General features: G+C 30.5%; 1 pseudogene across 1 annotated transcript; it reads left to right on the top strand.

Moving 5' to 3' along the window:
- Positions 1–4,367: 4,367 nt before the first annotated feature.
- On the top strand, positions 4,368–11,258 carry LOC149791396 (uncharacterized; annotated as a pseudogene). The gene is made up of 6 exons (XR_016423598.1): positions 4,368–6,548; positions 6,735–6,754; positions 8,226–8,426; positions 8,612–8,728; positions 9,027–9,262; positions 9,862–11,258. The product of XR_016423598.1 is annotated as an uncharacterized LOC149791396 (transcript).
- The last annotated feature ends 2,406 nt before the right edge of the window (positions 11,259–13,664 follow it).

Genomic DNA, 13,664 nt, shown 5'->3' with positions numbered 1-13,664 from the left:
AATTGGGATATAAAAAAACAACACAAACGCCGAAACTTCTGTGCAACTAGTTTCGCATTTATGCTTCTTCAGGCATGAAATGTTTTGAAGAAACAGATGATGTCTTTTATTTTAAAATAACAATTACGTCATTACAAAACATCATAAACGATATGCATCGTAATAACAATTTTATATATAAAACAAATTAAGAGAGGAAAAGAAACAGTGTTAAGCCTCTCACATAGAAGATTAACTGATAATAACTATATACTGTTAGGCAAAGGGCTAACATTTTGTCCCAAACCAAAATGTCATAATAAAATAAAATTAGCTGAAGAAATTTTTAATTTTTCTAAATGCCTAAAATTAAAAGAATTTTTTATGATAAAGCATACAACAATTCAGAGAGTAAATCAAATTCTTTTCATTCTACAAAAATGGGTTATTTTAACATCTTTTACACCACCCAGTGGACATGATTCATATTTAGATTTTTATACTGATGTGATCACAAAAGAGATATTAACTGGTAATCATCAAAAGCAATATCAAAGTAATATTTCTAAGGAAGAAATTATGTAATATTTCTAAGGATGAGATTAAGTCTTTATAAGTAAATCTAATGAATGACAACAGTATAGTGATTAAAATAGCTGATAAATCAAACACTATTATTATATGAATCAAGAAGATTATGCTAAAGAAGTTGAATGTCAATTAAATGACGAAAAATGCTACAAACATATTAACAAAGACCCATCAATAGAAATTAAATAAAAAATTTCAACATGCATTAATGAGATCGCTAAAAATAATAATTCCGTATGTGAGGAATTTGATACTTTCCCTCTTAACATACATACACCTCAGTTCCATGTATTACCCAAAACTCATAAAAATCCTGACCATAATTTGCTTTTATATTATCCAGGATGACCTATTATATCAGGTTGTAATTCATATACTGAAAACCTATCCAAATTTATTGACAGTGTTTTACAATCTTTAATGAAATCACTTCCTTCATACATTAAAGATACTACTAATTTCATTAAAAAGTTGAAGTCTATTCCACATCTATCTGATAACTCAATCCTGGTATCATTAGATGTAACATCACTATATACCAACATTCTGCATGCAGATGGTATTGAAGCGTGTAAATATTTTCTTGATAACAATCCTAATAATAGCACACTATCTAGTGAAGATATTTGTAAAATAATAAAACTTATCTTGGAAAATAATTATTTTCAATTTAATAATACGAATTGCATCCAAATAATGGGTACAGCAGTGGTTAGTCCTATGGCTCCTTCATACGATTCCCTTTTTATGGGTAAATTAGAAAAGGATTTTCTTCAAAACAAAAAGTTTAATCCATCTGTTTGGTTCAGATTTTAGATGACATATTTATGATCTGGAGCCATTCAACTGAGGAACTGAAAAAATGTATTGATCGCCGAAATCATTTTCACCCAACGATTAAATTTACTTATACTGCATCTAGTATGCATGTTTTATTTTTAGATGTAAATGTAATAAAAAATATTGATAACACTATCTCTACAAATATTCATATCAAGGAAACTAACATCCACCAATATGTGGAATATTCTTCATGTCATTCCATGTCATGTAAAAATGGTATACCATATAGCCAGGCCAAAAGATACAGACACATTATTTCAGATGATTGTCAATTACAAAATTTGCTGAATAAATTACAAACATATTTCCAAAATAGAAATTATCCTACACATATAATCGATTCAGCACTGAACAAAGCCCGTAATCTTACTCAACATGAGGCTTTAAACAAAGCAGAATGTAAAATAGAGAAAAATATAATTCCTTTCACAATACGATATAATCCTTCATTACCTAATATATGTCTCATAATTAATAAATATTATAGTCTCCAAAATTTATCAAATAAAACCAGCGTAAAATCACTTTACAAAAATAAACCAATTCTTGTTTATAGAAGACCCAAGAATTTGCCAGATTTTCTAATTAGAACTAAACAGACAGAAAATAAAAGAGGTATACTCTCTACACTAACTGCTTATCAACTGATGTGATTTATTTGATAACTTGTAAAAAATTAAGCATGCAACATGTTGGACAAACACTTAACAAGTTCCCAAGAGAATGAATAATCATCACTTTCATATAAAAAATTATAGAGATCCTCAGTTTTCCTATAATATTTCAACACACTTTGACACCAATAATCACTCTCTACTAGATTTTTCTTTCTTGCCAATAGATATTGTGCATGGTGACATGAATAGACTCAAAAGAAACTTATTGGATTCATAAGTTAGATACTTTGTATCCTAATGGCCTTAATGCCAATGCACTATATAAAATTGTATAATTTTATTTTTTTTATTTTTAAATTGATATATTGCATATCCTTTTTAACAATATAATTATATGTATGACTATTTGTCTCTATTTTCTTCTATTAAATAAATTCGGAAATTATTTTATTTTTCAGAATTTGAAATTTTTCAATTTCAAATAACCAATTTTATAGATAGTACAAGTTCCAACCTGTATATTAGGATGAGACATTCTAACCGTATTTTAGTATGGGGGTAAAACACTGTATGCTTTTACTTGCATAATATTCTTTCTAAGCTTATATTTATATAGGGTATTACACGCTATGCTTATACTTGTGTAAGATGATACTATCTAACCTTATTCTGGTATAAGGTATGACAGTATGCTTATTATGGTATAGGGTAAGACTCTATGCTTATTATGGTATAGAATAAGACACCGTAGTATTATACTTATATAACATTATACTATCTAACCTTATTCTGGTATAAGGTATGACAGTATGCTTATTATGGTATAGGGTAAGACTCTATGCTTATTATGGTATAGAATAAGACACTGTAGTATTATACTTATATAACATTATACTATCTAACCTTATTCTGGTATAAGGTATGACAGTATGCTTATTATGGTATAGGGTAAGACACTCTATGCTTATTATGGTATAGAATAAGACACCGTAGTATTATACTTATATAACATACTATCTAACCTTATTCTGGTAAAGGGTAAGACACACTATCCATATTCTTGTATAAAATTAGACATTCTAACCTTATTCTGGTATAAGGTATGACAGTATGCTTATTATGGTATAGGGTAAGACTCTATGCTTATTATGGTATAGAATAAGACACTGTAGTATTATACTTATATAACATTATACTATCTAACCTTATTCTGGTATAAGGTATGACAGTATGCTTATTATGGTATAGGGTAAGACTCTATGCTTATTATGGTATAGGGTAAGACTCTATGCTTATTATGGTATAGAATAAGACACCGTAGTATTATACTTATATAACATACTATCTAACCTTATTCTGGTAAAGGGTAAGACACACTATCCATATTCTTGTATAAAATTAGACATTCTAACCTTATTCTGGTAAAGGGTAAGACACACTATCCATATTCTTGTATAAAATTAGACATTCTAACCTTATTCTGGTATAGAATAAGACACCATGATATTATATTGCTTTGTAAAATGTAAATAAGTCTGTCAATGTGTTTTTCAAAAGTAATAGTTTTAAGCATTCAATATTTTTCTTCTCTTACCATCTGAAATATAGTGTGATATATTGTGACAATAGAAGTAAATAAATTATGTGTTTTTGATCATCAGGTATTTTAAATATTAACTTGCCAAATCACCTTGATTATCCTTGGAGATAAGTTTATATCCTAAAATAGGTCATAAAAATTTAAACAAAGAACTTTCCAGTTACTGTTTCATATGCAGGTTAAACAGCAAATTTCTCGTAAAGAAAATAATTTTTTTGATGAAAATATGATATATTTGTTAACAACAGTTATGTATTGTAATTATTGTGTGAAACAGAGCGTGAAATAGGCGGCGTGGATGAAGATTCAGACACAGACGGCAGAGGCGAAGATACAATACGCAGCAAAAGTAAGTACCACATATACTCAAGAACACGATGGCAGTCAGTTTGAAGACAATTTAGCACCATGACATATGTAATATTTTGCAATATAACAGCACTTATTCTTAACAAACAAAAATTAATGTGTTTCCATTTGGTTGACCATCTTTGCTTCTAACTGCAAACTCTAGCATCTATTTTCCCCCATGGTACAAAAAAAAACAGAAAACAAAATTCACGTTAAACATATATAAAATCTTAGGAATAAGAAACAGACCTACCTATGCTAAGTTTAAACCAATTGATACGAAACATATATTTATCTGATTTGCCTTTGCTCCCATTTCACCATAATGATTTAGCCAATAATGAATTAAAATGGAAGTTCACACAAAGAAAAAGGAACATATTAATTATAAGGAGCTGATCTGACCTCCATTGTGGCTACCATGGCAGCCTCCTACAAAATTTTGTTGATAATCATCATAAAATATAAGTAATATCATCATGGTGTTCACACCAGAATTCTTTTGGTATCAACATGGAACTGTATGAGAACGGTGTTCATGTGGCATCCAATGACTACCATGCTGCCATGTTAAAAATGTTTTTATAATTACACCACCATCATTTATCGTCATACCAAGATAAGATTTTAACCAAATATCTTGTACATTTGGTCAAAAATGGAAGTTATGGTCAACATACATCAAACATGGCTGCCACAATGAACATAAAGGGAAGTTTTTTCCTCAGCATAATTACTTAAAATTATATTTAATGGGACCTAAATCTCAGAGCTAATATCACTGCCATTATTGCTGATGTTAATATCATATTGGTAAAGAATATCAGAGAGGGTTTCAAGACTAAAACAATGCAGTTATTTTGTATCATATCCATCATTAGCTAATACTGAAATAAGAATCCATGTTTTTATTATCAAAATAGGAAACGTGGGTAGGTAACTTGAAATTTTATGGTCTGTTCATTAACCTGCATGAATGTCACAATTATAATTATTTCTTTTCCAAAACCTAGAAGACAGAAAATTCTTCCAATTGATATGCTTCTTGTCACTATACGCTGCACTGCAATGTTGTGTGTGGCTTCACTATGTGAGGCTGACATATTGAAGGCAAGGAATCATATTAAATAAAGTCAAACCATGAACAGAAACAGTGGCTGCTAGACATCTTCTGGACACATTCCATGTAAAAATCGCACATAAAAGCGTGTAATTAGAGAATGTGATGTATTCAACATATTTAAACATCACACATGTTCATTAGCCAAATGAGACACTTATTTGTTCATCGTTACAACACAATTAAAGTAGCAACATTAGCATGGCAAATGCAAATGATTACAAACACTGATTATTCCTGTTGCTGTTTCATTTTTCTTTAACAGTATGCTGCTGTACACACTAATATTGATAAATAATGCATGCAGATATTGTAGGGTGACCATTCTTCTGGTTTTATACCTAAGATTACAGTTTTCAGCTGGTCTGCCACCTTCTTAACATTATCAGCTTTTAGTGTGTAGGAGTGTCCAATATTATTTAGTTCTATCAGTGCTCAGCCTGTCTGAATTTGGATAGGTATGTAATATTACCAACCTTAGTGGATTTTTCCAGGTTGATGCAGTTATAGGGGGATGGAGTGACATTCAAGTTCTTTGAATTTAGATAACGAAATTTTTTATTTATGTTTGTTATTTAATTTTTTTTCCTTATTTAAGATTCAATGAAAACGAAATGAATTGGAAATTCTGTATGTTATTGGAACAAAAACTGTGTGTTGTGTAGCCTTCCAGCTAATTCTACAAATACCAAGCTGGACTTTTTATGTCATAAGAAAGAAATCTTTTAGCAAGTGAGAAATATGAACCTTTTTATTCGCTTTTTTATGCATATTAAGCATTAGTTTCTTTGAAGATTTTCGCTTAATGTAGTGAGTATGAAGCTAGTGTATGACTTTGTTTTGTATTTCTTCTGCATAATTTTAAGCATATTACTGGTTATATAATTTCACAAAATTGGGGAGTTAATTTTTTTCCCCCAAAAAGACACAGATCGATTACACATATTAGCCTGAGCAGGTACTGAACCCATGACCCAAAATTACTATTAAGATTATCAACAACTTGGGTACCATGCCAAGTGGAAAAGAATATGACAGATGGATAGATATGACAATATCATTGTCTGTACCCAACACATTTACATGATACATATTGGGAAACATTTTACCTATAACAATTCATTTCATCTCTTGTTTAGACCATGAGAAGGTGATTGTGCCAAAATCATCTTGCATTGGCAGAAGTTTAAAAAGTATTGCAGTTATGGCATGGCTCCAAAAGGATGCAAATAAATATGCAGAAAAATTGCCCGACTCCAAGAAATTTCATCTGCCCAGTTGCTGCATGAAAACCAGTCTGTTTGAGGAAATGAAGATAGACTTAATTCCTCAGAATTTGATGATTTCATTATCACACTTCAAGAGGCTATGGAGGAAAGAAATATATCATACTGCAATACCAAAGATACCTTTGCGATTCAAAGTGGCAAACTGCTTTTCCCACACTGTAATATGAATAAATTTCCTAACATATTTTATCTTTAGATTTATCAGACAATAAACTTTATTCATAAATATGGTTTTGATTTTGATGATTGGTTTTAAACTCAAAAGTCTTGTATCATTTTATCATGGAATGTGCTGATACTATTTTTAAACAGTAATTAAATGGGCCAGACCTGATAATTTTCAGCATATTAGATTTTCACAGATGTAACAAGCTCTCTGAAGTTACTACATTTAAATTTTTTCTTCCAAATTAAGGCCCACTCTTGGACTTAAAAGCAAAGAACATACAAAAAACACAGTACATCAAATGTGACTATTGGTAGTGTCAATAAAATGATCATGATTTATTTTGATACATCATACAATGTAAATAATGCAATTATTATAGGTAATATTATTATTATTAATATCAGAAATATGATAAATTTTCAAATATTGTTTCCAATATCTTATTTATGGCATTTCTTTTTAACATAATTTGTATAAACAGTATTTACAGAATTCAAGATTTTCCAAGTGCAATATATGCACATATATCAAAATAAGCATTGCAAAGACAAGAAACACTAAAGAACTGGAGATGCTTAAGGCCATACGAGATTGTCGTTTGAAGAACTGGAGATGCTAAAGGCCAGACGAGATTGTCATTTGAAGAACTGGAGATGTTAAAGGCCAGACGAGATTGTCGTTTGAAGAAACAAATGTAGGCTCTTGATCCATATCATAAATAATTAAAATATTATGTGTCATTACAATTTACCACAATCTGATTGGCCATGCTCTTTTGAACATTTCTGGTTCATACCTATACGAATACATTGTTTTAAAGCTACACCCACCTGCACTACTTTTCTGTACATATACTCAATGATTACAGGATCACTAAAACTGAGACATATTACTCAAGATATGATATTTTTCCATAAAATAAAAGAAAAGGAGACATATAAAGTAAAAGAAAATGTTGCCATATGGGAACTGGACCCACAAACTTTGCATTGTTAGCACCACACTCTAACCAAATAAGCTATGCAGACAATGGTCATATGTTGTATGTTACTAAAACATTGAATTTATTTAACTATTTATGCTATTGAATTTCATCAGTGGTGTACTAACAAGGGGGGGGGGGTCGGACAGGGAAGAAACCCGACACCAGAGGACTTGGGGTACAAAACAGCTGACAAGAAGCAGGAAAAGCCAACAAATGGCATTAAATTACATGGAAATCATTGGCTTCATGTCTTATACAATTCTCACAGCATATTTTTGGTTTATACCTAGTGAAATATAAAAAAATAAAATGGTTAGCCATTAAATAATGTAACAAGTAGACAAGAATATGCAAGGACTGAATGATTGTTGTTAACGAACTAATGCAATATTTCAATTTACATGTAATATAATTTATATAATGAATTAATCTGTGTGTTATTTAATTGACAACAATATAATTTTTTTATTTAAAGCATTTATATGAATGTAAATAACAGTACTCATGAAATGACACTATATTTACTCATCCATTTATTGTATTTTTTTCACTTGCAGTGATGAAAGTCAAAAATATTATAAATATCAGACAAAGGCCAGATCATACCCATCAAAGTACTGATGGAATGGATCAAGGTAAGACATGTTCCTCATTTTGTGTATGCCAGTAAATACACACCAGTTCCACATGGAAGTTTAAGATCCATCTTATTGGTGTTATTGCACATGGAATCTGAACATATGGCTTCTTTGATATGTTCCAATGGAGTCATTCCAGTAATCTGACGATAACAATTTTACTGGAGGTATTTTTGATGCTGAAAGACAGTTTGACAAAAGTTCTATACCTTCAAATGGACAAATGTTTCAGAGAAAACAAAAACAGATGAGGTTTAATTTGCCAATTTATGCTCCTTCATATTTCATTATTCACTCACAACGCCCAAATGTTATATATGCTTCAGTAAACCTGCTAATTTTTTTTATTAACAATGGTATGTGAAAACAATTGCACAAATGGTGAGAGAAAAAAACCACATTTGTAAAATTATAATTTTGATTTCATTTCAGGTACATGCTGGCATTTCTGTCATTGCTAGTTGAAAAGAGGATTTTTCGGAAGGTGAAGGTTTCATTTCTGATGGTTGGGCACACCCATGAAGATATAAACCAAGTATTTTCTCAGTTAGTTGATCATTTAATAATCATGTAAATGAAATTAGTGGAATAAGGAGTTATTACCAGTGTTTATCTTTCAATCTTAAAAAACATAACCTTTAACAAATATACTGTAAGCACACACACACACACACCACCCCACATCATCTTTTTTCACATTGTCATAAAAGTAAATAGTATGCCTCAATGGAATTTTATTTTTGCTCTTCTATTTCAGTTCGTGACTCTTCATTAATTCTAACGTTCATTCCAATTGCAGTATGAATAAACTGTGTTGAATAGATTTTTTAAAATAACTTTTCAGCTTCTCCATTTGGCTGTCAAAACATGCAACATTGACAGTTGAGAATTTAATGGCAGCTTTTGAGAACTGGTATCATCCAACACCAACAAGCACAAAGACATCCAGGGTTTTCAATGTCACTGAAAGGATGCATGAGTGCATTGAGCCCTTAATGGGTCAAAGCCAGATGTCTTTAAGATTGTGCTTGGAGAGGCTGGGCAAGCCGAGATGTACTGGAGAAATGGTCTACAGAGAAGGTTATGAGTTTTAAGAAATATATAATTTATTTACCATAAAGACATACAAGACACCCTAATCTAGAAGTGCAGATCACTAAGTGTAGATATTACATCTGCACACACACACACACACACACACACACACACACATATTCCTTCATTAACCAAGTTTAAACTCAATTAATCAAAAAACATCTACCAACATCTTTAAAGGAGCACACTTATTGTAAACTAGTTAGTGTACAGTTGTAATTATTATGATGAAATGTGTAGCAGAATTAAATTTTATAAAATTTATTGGGACATTTATTATCTTGAAAAGAAAATAGTTGTAGTTAGCAAAATTTATTATATGAACATATGTAAGATAAAAAATTAAATTCCTTAATTGTGCATTTTATCATTGATTGTTTTTGCTCAAAATCACTATCATGAGCTTCTTATTAGCGTGATGTTTTTGGTGTAATTTATTTGTTTTTATAATAATCACAGCAATTATTTGTCTATATATCAAGTTAATAAATTATATAACTGTCATAAATTAATAATTGCAATGCAGTTCATTTTGATGACGTGGTAACATTCTGACCAATGGAAATGTAACTTTCCTTTACCAGCTACTGGCACTGCAATTATTAAAAAGTAACCCACTGGGTATACCAAGCCATCTGACTCCAAAGTTTGAAGATATTGATGTAGAAACTTGGACTGGAAATCGATATTCACCATAGCTTTCAATTTTTCAATAATGATGATGATAAAACCTGGTGGATCAAATTTTTTAGGGATTTTCATAAAGGTAATAACATTTTGTTCTTTTATTGATACATTAATCATTTACTTTAAGTCATGTCAGTGTGTAAGGCATTCCATTTTAACAGAAAGGAATAGTCATGGGTTCAATAATGATTTAAAACCCCTCCATATTAGGGGTTGTATGAAATATTCTACATTAAATAAGCAACTGTTTTTATTAACATATGAATTATTTGTAGACTTGGATATGTTGATGCTGAGTGGCCATTATAAATATTAAGAAGATCAACTTCTGTCGATAGTAAGTTATAGATTTCATCGAAGATTATGGTCTTTGCAAATTGTGAAAGGAAATAGATATATAAGAAAAGACATATCACTCAATGGTTATGCATTCCAAATTTTTATCCTTTTCAGTGAATTTAGCAAATTTGTAGTTTTTAATATATTCTATTAATTAAAAAAAAATGAAAGTGCACTTATTTTACATTGGTTATCTTGCTGACAAGTATGTATGTATGCATGTTATAACATTTTAAACTTTAATTTCATTTCAAATAAAATTGAAACAAACTTTTGATGATATAGACCCATATTTAAAGTTAAAAATCAGAAGGAAAACTTGCAGTTGTTGCAGAACAGTCAAAACATGATACAGTATATAAAGCAATTACATAAGCCCACAGCAATATAGTCAGGCAAGATAAAAATATAACACAATGGCTAAAACCAAAAACAACTTTAATTAATAAATGTAATGTATGCTATGAGCATGAGTTTAAATTTATCACATCAAGGCATGAGTTAAAATTTATCACATCAAGGCACGAGTTTAAATTTATCACATCAAGGCATGAGTTTAAATTTATCACATCAAGGCATGAGTTTAAATTTATCACATCAAGGCATACACTTTGCATTTCTCCAAAAGACTTGGTTTTATAAGGTTTCAAGGTTTTTTGACAATGTTGCTGATATTAATTAATGATGTGACAACTGTGATGTCAAAAACACACAATATTACACAATATCATTAATTCCAGTTGTAATTATGCATAAATTATTTTACTTGTAGAAGAAATCTAAAGCCTCGATGAAGAGTTGAAAACCAGTATTTTTGATTTTGTACATGAAGATGCATTTATACCACCTGTAATTATTATAATGAATTTTACTAATACAAGTGACCTGTGACAGAAGATATAATGAACTAGAAATTAGTTCTTCATGTATTATACCAATACAGAAAAAGTTACAGTGAGGTCTGACTTAGCTCTGGATCATTCATTATTGGTTATGGAGTTACTTAGTTGGAAAGACTTTTCGATCAAACTTTTCATTAGTTATGTTCATATTGAAGGCAAAATATTGATAACCGAAACTGCTGAGTGTGTGTATTCGTTAAATAAAGATTTTAAACCATGGGATATAACTTTTAATTTGGCTATGTAATCAATTTTAGCAGGTAATATTGTCAGGCATAAAACTAATACAATTCAACAACACAACCCAAGTATCTACACACAAAAAGACAATGATATATACTAACATTTTTATTAGGCAACTGATGTTGACTTCAGTGAAACATACCTTTTATTGAAAGTGTGTGTAAGTGCTTGTGATTGTAAATGAAACAAAGGTTGTCTTTTGTTGTATCAATGGTGTTAAAATGTGTGATGAATATATAAATCATAAAGTGTGCAGAAAAGTGAATAAATTAACTCATTTGAAAAACTACTTTGCAGATATAAGTGTAGTATCAAATAGTTTAAGTTGCCAATTACTTACAAACAGCTTCTCTCTCATGAGATTTTAGGAAGGTGTAAAATATATATTTTAAATTTCAGGTTCTCATTGGGAAACAGCGCAAGGGTAATTTGTCAGCCAATTCAGTTGGATGACATGGTGCTTTTGGACCTACCAAAATATGTGGGTGAATGGCCTCAGTTAGGACCGGTTGTTGAGGTGTTGGAAAGTCAAGTAAAAATTAAGTGGTACAAGGGATCGATGAGCTGGTCACCTTGTACAATCAGAGCTCAAGGGGAGAGGGGAAGAAGAACAGCGTGGACATAAGATGTGTCCCCAGCCCAGATATGGTGTTGGGGATTTAGTCTTACTCCATCAGGTCACTTACCAAAAAGAATTAAAGAGAAAGTAGAAGAGTATGATGCTTACTAGTATGTATTTGACTGAACTGGGACATGTAAATGTGCTAAAGTTAAATTTTTAGTTACAAGTGACTTGTCCTTTCAGAAAAAAACAGGGATAAGTGAGAGCTGAACAAGGATAAGATGTAGCTGTGCAAGAAAACTAATATATATATATAAGTTAAATAACTCCAATTTTTATGAATTGGATGTAAATGGTCACATGATACTGATCTAAAATTTGTTACACATCAATAAACACAACATGAATTTGCAAAAAAGGTGTTTGTTCTATTTGAAACCTGAAATAAGAATGAATGTTAACATCATTTTAATACAGTATGATATTCATAATTAAAAACATGATGTTAATGTTCTTACTGCACTCACGTCTACTTTAATTTGTTTTTACCAAATACATGATCTCAATTATGGAAGTATAATAAAACAATAAACCTTATTGTGAAACAATTCTTACAGGGTAAGGCTGATTTACCTAGTAAGATAACATGCACTTTTGATGTGATTATGTTACTCAGATATATAAGTTTGCTTGCTAAAGGAATCTGCAACTTTTTATGGTTTTGAAAACTTATTTTAGTATTAGGTCTATGTTCTAAATGCATATTAAAATTTGACCCGATAATGGAATGTAAGCAGGAACCACAATGAAAACATAAGAAGTGCATGATCAGAAAGCAATAACTGACTGAATGTCATTGTGATTCACAAATTATCACATGGAATGTTTCACAGCGCACCTACTAACCCATAAAAACCATCATCATTATAAGGAAATAATACTGAATGTCTCTGTCGAACCATAAATGTTTCCATTTTTAGTGATAACTACAACAGTGAATTGTTATAAAGTGCCTCGTCAGTACAAGAAAAAGATTAGAAAACCTTAGTTTATTTTTACCCTATAACAGAATAAGGTTAGAAAATCACATCTCATAGAAGTATAAGAATATTCATGTAAAAGTTTAGAGTGTCTTACCCCATACCAGAATAAGGTCAAAAAGTCTGATCCTATACCTGTGTATACTTTCTTACCCTATACCAAATTAATGTTAGAAAGTCTAATCCTGTACATGGGTGTCCCACCCTATACAAGAATAAATTTAGAAAGTCTTATCTTATAAAAATACAATAGCTTTTTTTCCCTTTACCATAATAAGGTGTTAAAGTGTCATCGTGTACAAGACTAGGGAGGCTTACCCTGTAACAGAATAAGGTGTTAAAGTGTCATCGTGTACAAGACTAGGGAGGCTTACCCTATAACAGAATAAGGTTAGAAAGTCTCATTTTATATATGTGTATGCATCACGTTTCTTACCATACACAAGAATAAAGTTAGAAATTCATAACTGATACAAATACAAGACATGGGTGTCTTACCCTATACAAGAATAAGAATAGAATGTCTAATTTTATACAAGTATAATACTAGAGTGTCTTACCCTTTACCAGAATACGGTTAGAAAGTCTAATCTTATACAAATACAAGACATGGG

This window comes from Sinohyriopsis cumingii, chromosome 9 (assembly GCF_028554795.1).
Source record: "Sinohyriopsis cumingii isolate HCF-2022 chromosome 9, ASM2855479v2, whole genome shotgun sequence".
NCBI classification, from domain to species: domain Eukaryota; kingdom Metazoa; phylum Mollusca; class Bivalvia; order Unionida; family Unionidae; genus Sinohyriopsis; species Sinohyriopsis cumingii.
This window is presented reverse-complemented; position numbering and strand designations above follow the sequence as displayed.